The sequence below is a fragment of the Tribolium madens genome, unplaced genomic scaffold (assembly GCF_015345945.1).
Source record: "Tribolium madens isolate multiple individuals breed KSU strain unplaced genomic scaffold, Tmad_KSU_1.1 Scaffold_3;HRSCAF=73;Tcas5.2_LG2, whole genome shotgun sequence".
In the NCBI taxonomy this organism is placed as follows: domain Eukaryota; kingdom Metazoa; phylum Arthropoda; class Insecta; order Coleoptera; family Tenebrionidae; genus Tribolium; species Tribolium madens.
The window spans coordinates 707,670-714,633 of record NW_025401006.1 but is presented as its reverse complement, the minus strand read 5'-3'; the positions used below and the strand labels follow the sequence as shown (position 1 = coordinate 714,633).

Sequence of the window (6,964 nt, the reverse complement as noted above, 5' to 3'; positions counted from 1 at the left end):
CACAGATCAGAGAGAAAAAGATCGGAAACGGCCATAAGCCTCCTATGTAAAAAAACGACCCCTAATTCAAATCTAATGAACACCTGACTCACCAGAGGCACAGTATCAGTTGAATCAATAAAAACGCGCCAAATTCAAAAACACATTTTAGTCCAAACAAACTTATTTAATATTAATGAACAATTTTTTTTTCAATATTTGATTGTTACTTGAAACTTTAATTCTATTTTCGAATCTGCTAGCCCAAAGAACAAATTCGTCGAATCTTCATTACATAAATTGACAATATGAATAATGTGTTCTATGTTTTTAATCATCTCAATTACAACTTATAATTTTAAATTATAAGTGGGAAATTAGTATCAGAATTAATATTATCAATTTCAATGGCCTTCTCAACATTTGTTTCCTCTCCTGGTTCTGAAATCAATAAGTATGGAAAGTACTCTTTCGCAGTATGTGAAAAATCTTACACATTTTTTATATAACTTATGTTTGGTATAGAATATTTGGTATAGTATTAATAGAAATCTTAGCCATTTTCTTTCCAACTGCTCTTGAGCAAAATTATCACTGCAAACCCGAAAATTTTGTTTGGTATAATTTACTTCTAGTAAATCTTTCTGATCTACAGCTTCTAGCCATTTCCGTGCTCTAAAATTTCGAAGTTTCCAATCTTTCTCTCTCTCTGATCCCTGGTTTTTACGAGGTAAGTAAAATATCTTGATATTTATTAAATGTTGCAAGTAAAATATAATTCCTTTGACATTCTGTTCATTTTCAACGGTTGTGTCTAAAATTAAAGTAAATCAAATAGCTGAATCCCTGACCCGCGCACGTGGTACATTGTTATCGTTTTTCAATGTCTTAATAAAACATTGCTTTCACGTCCAAAACATGGTAGTAATTAATAACTAGAATAATTATTACTAGGAAGTTGTAACCTAAAATTAGGCACAGGTTAGGCAATTTTCTGAATTTAAGTTTTTGTAAAGGTTTTTAAATATCGCAGAGGAAATGGGTATAGTTTAAGGTTACAAATAACGTTAATCATAGTTACAATTGAGGACACAGCTTCTTTGTTTCCTCTTCTAACAGTCTGTAGCAAAAGAACATGTAAAATTATTTTTCGAACGAAGATAAATAGAGTTAAAATGCAAAATTTAAACTCTCATAAGTTCGAATTTTTTATAGATGGATTTTTTTTAACATTTTTTTCATGTTCCTGGTATCTTATTTTACTTGACATTTTTCTTTTTTTTGTGTTTTTATAAAACACCCTGCACACAAATCTTTTTTTCCAATACCTACGTAACTTAGAAATTTATTTTTATCTACATTTGTGTATTCAAAAGAAAAGCGTACAACTGCAAACTGCTGTGCCTGGTTTTGGCAATTTTTCGTTAAAGTAAACGGGGCTTTTTCTAACTACGATATTATAGTCAACCAACTGAAGTAATAAATGTTGACTAAAATTATAAATCTTACAACAATGTAGCTTAGGATGTAAATTAGGGTTAAGGCTTAACTTATCGTTTGCCAAGATAGGGAATTTCAATGCATTTTTCGAAAAGGTTTTTCTCGGCTATTATAAGGAATTTTTTTGTTTTTATTTTTTTGATGAAACCATTTTAGATATTTCTAGGGATATTGTTATGTAGCTAATTTAAATTCTTATTTTTTATATATTTTTTAACTTATTTTTTATAATAAAATTATAGTATTTATATGGAAATTAACAATGTCCTTCCTACATATACCAAAGACCTTAAGAAAAAAAAATTAAATCATTCGGATAATTAATAACTGTAAAATCTCTTGTAGAAAATATTATTAACTTTCGTAGTGTGAAAATCGTCTTGTCTCTCTCAACCCTAGTTCTTTTTCACAACAAACTGAGCTTATCGTAAGCAGACCCCCATCACCGGTTTTATCTGATTTATTATGACCTTACGAGGGATGTTTCGCATCTAAAAGGAAACAACTAAAAGTACAAGCTGTAAAATTAGGTCATTTTAAGAATTGATGTAAAAGATGAATAAATTTAATAAGACGATGTATTTACACCAGGTAATTCTATTTTTCAACAAAAATTAAGTCTAATTATTATGCAGAAATGTTAGGAATAACTTGAAGCCCTTTTTTCCTACTGGATACCTGCTATACAGGGTGCGCCAGAACTCGCGCCCCAGAGAAAAATGTCAAATGCCGGCGGCAATAGGTTGCCAAAAAGTGCAGCCGAAGAAGTAATTTTTGCATGCATAAGAAAGTTATTCGACTCTTAAATCCACCAATCCCAGAAGGGCACCTCAAGGCGTGATTGAAAAATTATATCGGTTGCTAGGTTACGAAAATAATACCAATTTGGCCAGAATTTAAAAAAATAGCTGGTCTACTGTAATTTTGCGTTTGACATTTATYGTGATGTGGGTGACATAAYTTGCTARTTTCCRGTATTTTTCTCGCYGAARAGGTTGTACACGAGTATAATGAGACAGAATCGTTAATTATTATCAACAATTATCAAAAATTATTKWRAMAYWYTSGARAWWCYYSWKRWRMMSCRACTTCTCTAAAACTTCTTCACAGGTATTGTTCTTTCTCAACTTTTTCTTCGATCTGATACAGATTAACAAACCGATAAATGAATTTTAGAGCTTGAAAACTTGTGCAATATCCGTATGAAACAAAGAAGAGAGTGAGAGTGAGAGACCAGAAAAACATGAAGAAGTACGCAAGTTTATTTATTTACTTTAATGCAAAATTAACAGAATAATGTACTTTTTAGAAAGGGAGTCACGTTATGTTGAAATTAGTTGATATTATTGACAGACCACATGATTCCCCAGAAGACCAGCCCACAAATTCACCGAAAAGCGTTGCTGAAATGCCCTCGGAATTAAAACATTAGCAAAAATACTAACTTTTCGTACTAAATGCAAACATCGCAACACTCTTCTGGATTTTTTAATGAAAAAACAGCCAAGGGGTTATAGTAAGCTCATGTGAGTGGAAGAAAACAACAATAAATTGTTGTTGAAATTTTGAGGTTAGAATTTCTACTGGGCAAAAATGCCTAAATACCAGAGTAAAACTACTATTTTGATATTAAAATCAGTAACCTGTTTTATTTAAGCACAATTTCTTATAAAAAGTACATTTTCCTGTTAATTTTGCATTAAAGTAAATAAGGAAACTTGCGTACCTACTTCATGTTTTTCTGGTCTCTCACTCTCACTTGCTTCTTTGTTTCAGAAGGATAATACACTAGTTTTCAAGCTCTAAAATTCATTTATCGGTTTGTTAATCTGTATCAGATCGAAGAAAAAGTTGAGAAGGAACAATACCTGTGAAGAAGTTTTAGAGAAGTCGCGGTTCATCAGGAATTTCCAGAATGTTTCAATAATTTTTGATAATTGTTGATAATAATTAACGATTCTGTCTCATTTTACTTGTGTACAACCTCTTCAGCGAGAAAAATACCGGAAACTAGCAAGTTATGTCACCCACATCACGATAAATGTCAAACGCAAAATTACAGTAGACCAGCTATTTTTTTAAATTCTGGTCAAATTGGTATTATTTTCGTAACCTAGCAACGGATATAATTTTTCAGTCACACCTTGAGGTGCCCTTCTGGAATTGGTGGATTTAAGGGTCTAATAACTTTCTTATGCAAGCAAAAATTACTTCTTCGGCTCCACTTTTTGGCGACCTATTGCCTCCGGCATTTGACATTTTTCTCTGGGGCGCGAGTTCTGGCGCACCCTGTATGTTTTTAATCCGTTAGGGGTTGCTACTGATATGATGAAGTTTACAAAAGTAGTACTTATTGTCTTCATAACAAAATACTGTTTATTGCTTGAAGGTATGTAGGTAGACAAGAGGTTTCTTTTCCTATTTGCTGTTTCTAAATAAATTAAAATTTGAAGTACCAAATGCGGGGGAATGCTACTCTGATTTCATATAATTCTAAAGGTAAATATTTACATTGTTTGAAAAATGCTGTAAATCTTTGCTATAAAACTATTATATTATTATATGGTCTTTGGTTAACTTGATAATATTTTTAACCATCTCTCTTAATTTCAGATTATCGTTTCAATTTGCTTTATCTGATTATCTTAATCGAGTGATTTTTCTATATTCAAATAAAAGTCTTTAGTGTATTACAAATATGAATAAAATATTTCTTCCAAAGTAATATAGTATTCTCTATAGTAATGTCATTATTAGGGATTTAAAATTACGAACACTCAATAAAATTCACATTGTTTTATTTAAATTATTTGGCGAAACATTTATAATATCTATTTTGTTATTAATTTTTTATTATATGATAATTCATTTTTAATCTTATCATGAGTTTTCTAAAATTTTCTTTAAATCCTTCTTAATATCGCGTAAATTCAGTGGGGGATGACTATATTGTATAAATTCCATATTGTATAAAGCATAAATGATCATTTGTTATTATTATATTTTTCTTTTAAATAACGGAAACCATCGGTATTGGTAAACCACGTACTCTTATTAATTTTGTAGGACTAGTTATTTTTATTTATAAAATCAAATAGGTTTAATGGATTAGGATTAATTTTATATTGCTTTAAAAGATTATATTCGTTAACGTAATTTTCCTATTTATCTACCAACTCTTCTAATTTGAAATAATATTTCCTAACTTTTTTTGCCTTATTGTTATTCAACATCATTATTAGTTCTTTAAAATTTTTAATCATTTTGTATATATTCATATAAATTCGCTTCGCTCATGAGGACTTTGTCGGAATTTCCTTTTTCATTTTTATCTATTTCTTCATATGTAATTTCGTTATCTTTTAAAAAATTCTTAAAATCGCATCTTTTATCTCTCTCTAACCCACGCATTATTTCATCTATAAATCCCATAAATTCGTGGACACAGTCCACTCGCGAGTTTTAACATTCTAACTAGCTTTTATAGCATTTGTTGATTTTTCATAACCCAATATTTCTGCTAAATCTTTACCGTTAAACAAAGGTTGATCATTATCTAATATGAAAAGTACGTCTTGATTATAAACTTAAAGTAACAGTATTATCTATGTCAATAATTTAATTTATTTTTTATTATTGGGTGACAATATTTGTCTTCTTGAGTTATAGCTACTTCAAAATAATTATATGTACTACGCGTTATATACCGATCCCATTTACCTATAGTAAATCTCTCAGTTTCATATTATCGTTATTCAATTCTTTTATATTTGCCATGTTTTCTTATTGTGGGAAATACCTCTGATGTAAATTTTTTTGCTTCTTCTTTCTTGGATGATAAAATTAAAGGATATAATCCTGATTCATTTATAAATATTGCTGTTTTTTTCATATTTTGTTTGTCTTCAGCATATAATTATTTCTAATAGCTTTCTCTATATTATTATTATTATTAAATTCTAGAATAATTGCTGTCATTTCCCTTGAACCTACGTTGATATTTAGCTTTTCTTTCATTTTATGTAGACTTTTTATAATACTTAGGTCTCATATTGCACTAGATATCTTTTGTGAGAATTTTTTTTCTTTCTACAATTAATTAAATAATCATTAAAATTATTACCTCCATATACAACACGTATTTTTGAATTCTCACAGTTTTACCTAAACAGGGACAGTGTGTTTTAGCACGCACTATATCTTATGAAAAAAAATGTAATAAATTAAATGAATCGCTTACATAACGATGACCAAGAAACACGGCAAATGTTTCAAAAAAAGTTGAACAATATGAGAAGCAAACCAAATAATGACTTTGAACGATTAGTATTTAAAAATATGTATAATCAATTTAAAATGTATGAAAATAACGTATTAACCCTGGCAAAACTAGATTTCCTTAAAATTCGCTTTCCTAATCTTCAAGTTTTTGATAAATAAATTTTCTAATAAATGACAAGTCTCTATTTGTTTAGAATTAAAATGTTCATATGATTTTTATAACAAAATATTAGCGGACTCTAGTTCACAGTCAGTCATAATTAATTGTTCAAGGAATAAATTAGCTGTTTTTCTTGCAATATATTTATCCACAACTTCTTGTTTGAAACCAACTATTTTTGCTCCATCTTCTAATCTGTTTATTTCAGTAATAATAGGTTTTAAATCTTTTTTCCATTTTTCTTTCTCATCGTTGGGAATGTATGAAACTAGTTTGTCCATTTATGACTGAAAAGTTTCTAAAGATTTACTAATTAATTCACCTGCTTCTTCATCTAAATTTATTTTTACGACTACCTGCTTTATGTTCTACATTATCGAATAGTTTTTTATTTTATTTTTTCTCTTTTTTGTTCCCGATTGTTCCGATTTGTTCTCTTTTGTTCCGGATTGTTCCTATTTGTTCTCGTTTTACATGCAATCTTAATTCCAATTGAATTTAGTCCCACATTGAGGGAATTGTTGGAAATACTTTTAGATTTGCAAAAATCTGTCTTCGTTAGTTTTTTATTTACGGTAGAATTGAGATTTTCAATTGCAAAATTACGATTTCTCATTTGCGTTACTTCATTGATATTTCTTGGTATATTTAGTTTTTTATCAAGACTAAAAGATTTGTAACTGTTTTTAAATTGTTGGAGTTCAGATGGTTGTCTTGTCTTTAATGATGTATAATATTCAGCTACAATTTTGTTTTCCTTCATAATTGTCTCGTATTTTTATTTATTGCAAAAATTTTATTTGATTAAATTATAATATACTCTTGATAAGTCAACTACTGATAGAAGGAGACTGCTCGATAGAATACACGTACTTGTTTTTAATTTATTATGGCAAAGAACCATACATCTTGATATGTAGACGTAGATTTCTTGTAAAATTATTCTTTTGTAATTTTTGATTTAAAAGTTTTTGCAAAACAAAATTTTAAATTCTTTAAAGTAAGAAACAATGTTTTAACAATTAAAAATTCTATAAAATAACT

The 6,964-nt window shown here is 28.8% G+C and overlaps 1 protein-coding gene and 1 long non-coding RNA gene across 2 annotated transcripts in view; both read left to right on the top strand.

Annotated features, from left to right (window-relative positions):
- Nucleotides 1-2,670: 2,670 nt before the first annotated feature.
- LOC123007703 lies at nucleotides 2,671-3,310 on the top strand. Its single transcript, XR_006412881.1, has 3 exons — nucleotides 2,671-2,730; nucleotides 2,789-3,049; nucleotides 3,256-3,310. It is a non-coding gene; the product is annotated as an uncharacterized LOC123007703 (long non-coding RNA).
- A 355-nt stretch (nucleotides 3,311-3,665) lies between these two features.
- Nucleotides 3,666-6,964, top strand: part of LOC123007702 — a 5,004-nt gene continuing 1,705 nt past the window's right edge. The window contains exon 1 of the mRNA XM_044403119.1: nucleotides 3,666-3,978. The gene's annotated coding sequence lies outside the window, so the exon portion shown is untranslated. The remainder of the gene's footprint in view (nucleotides 3,979-6,964) is intronic.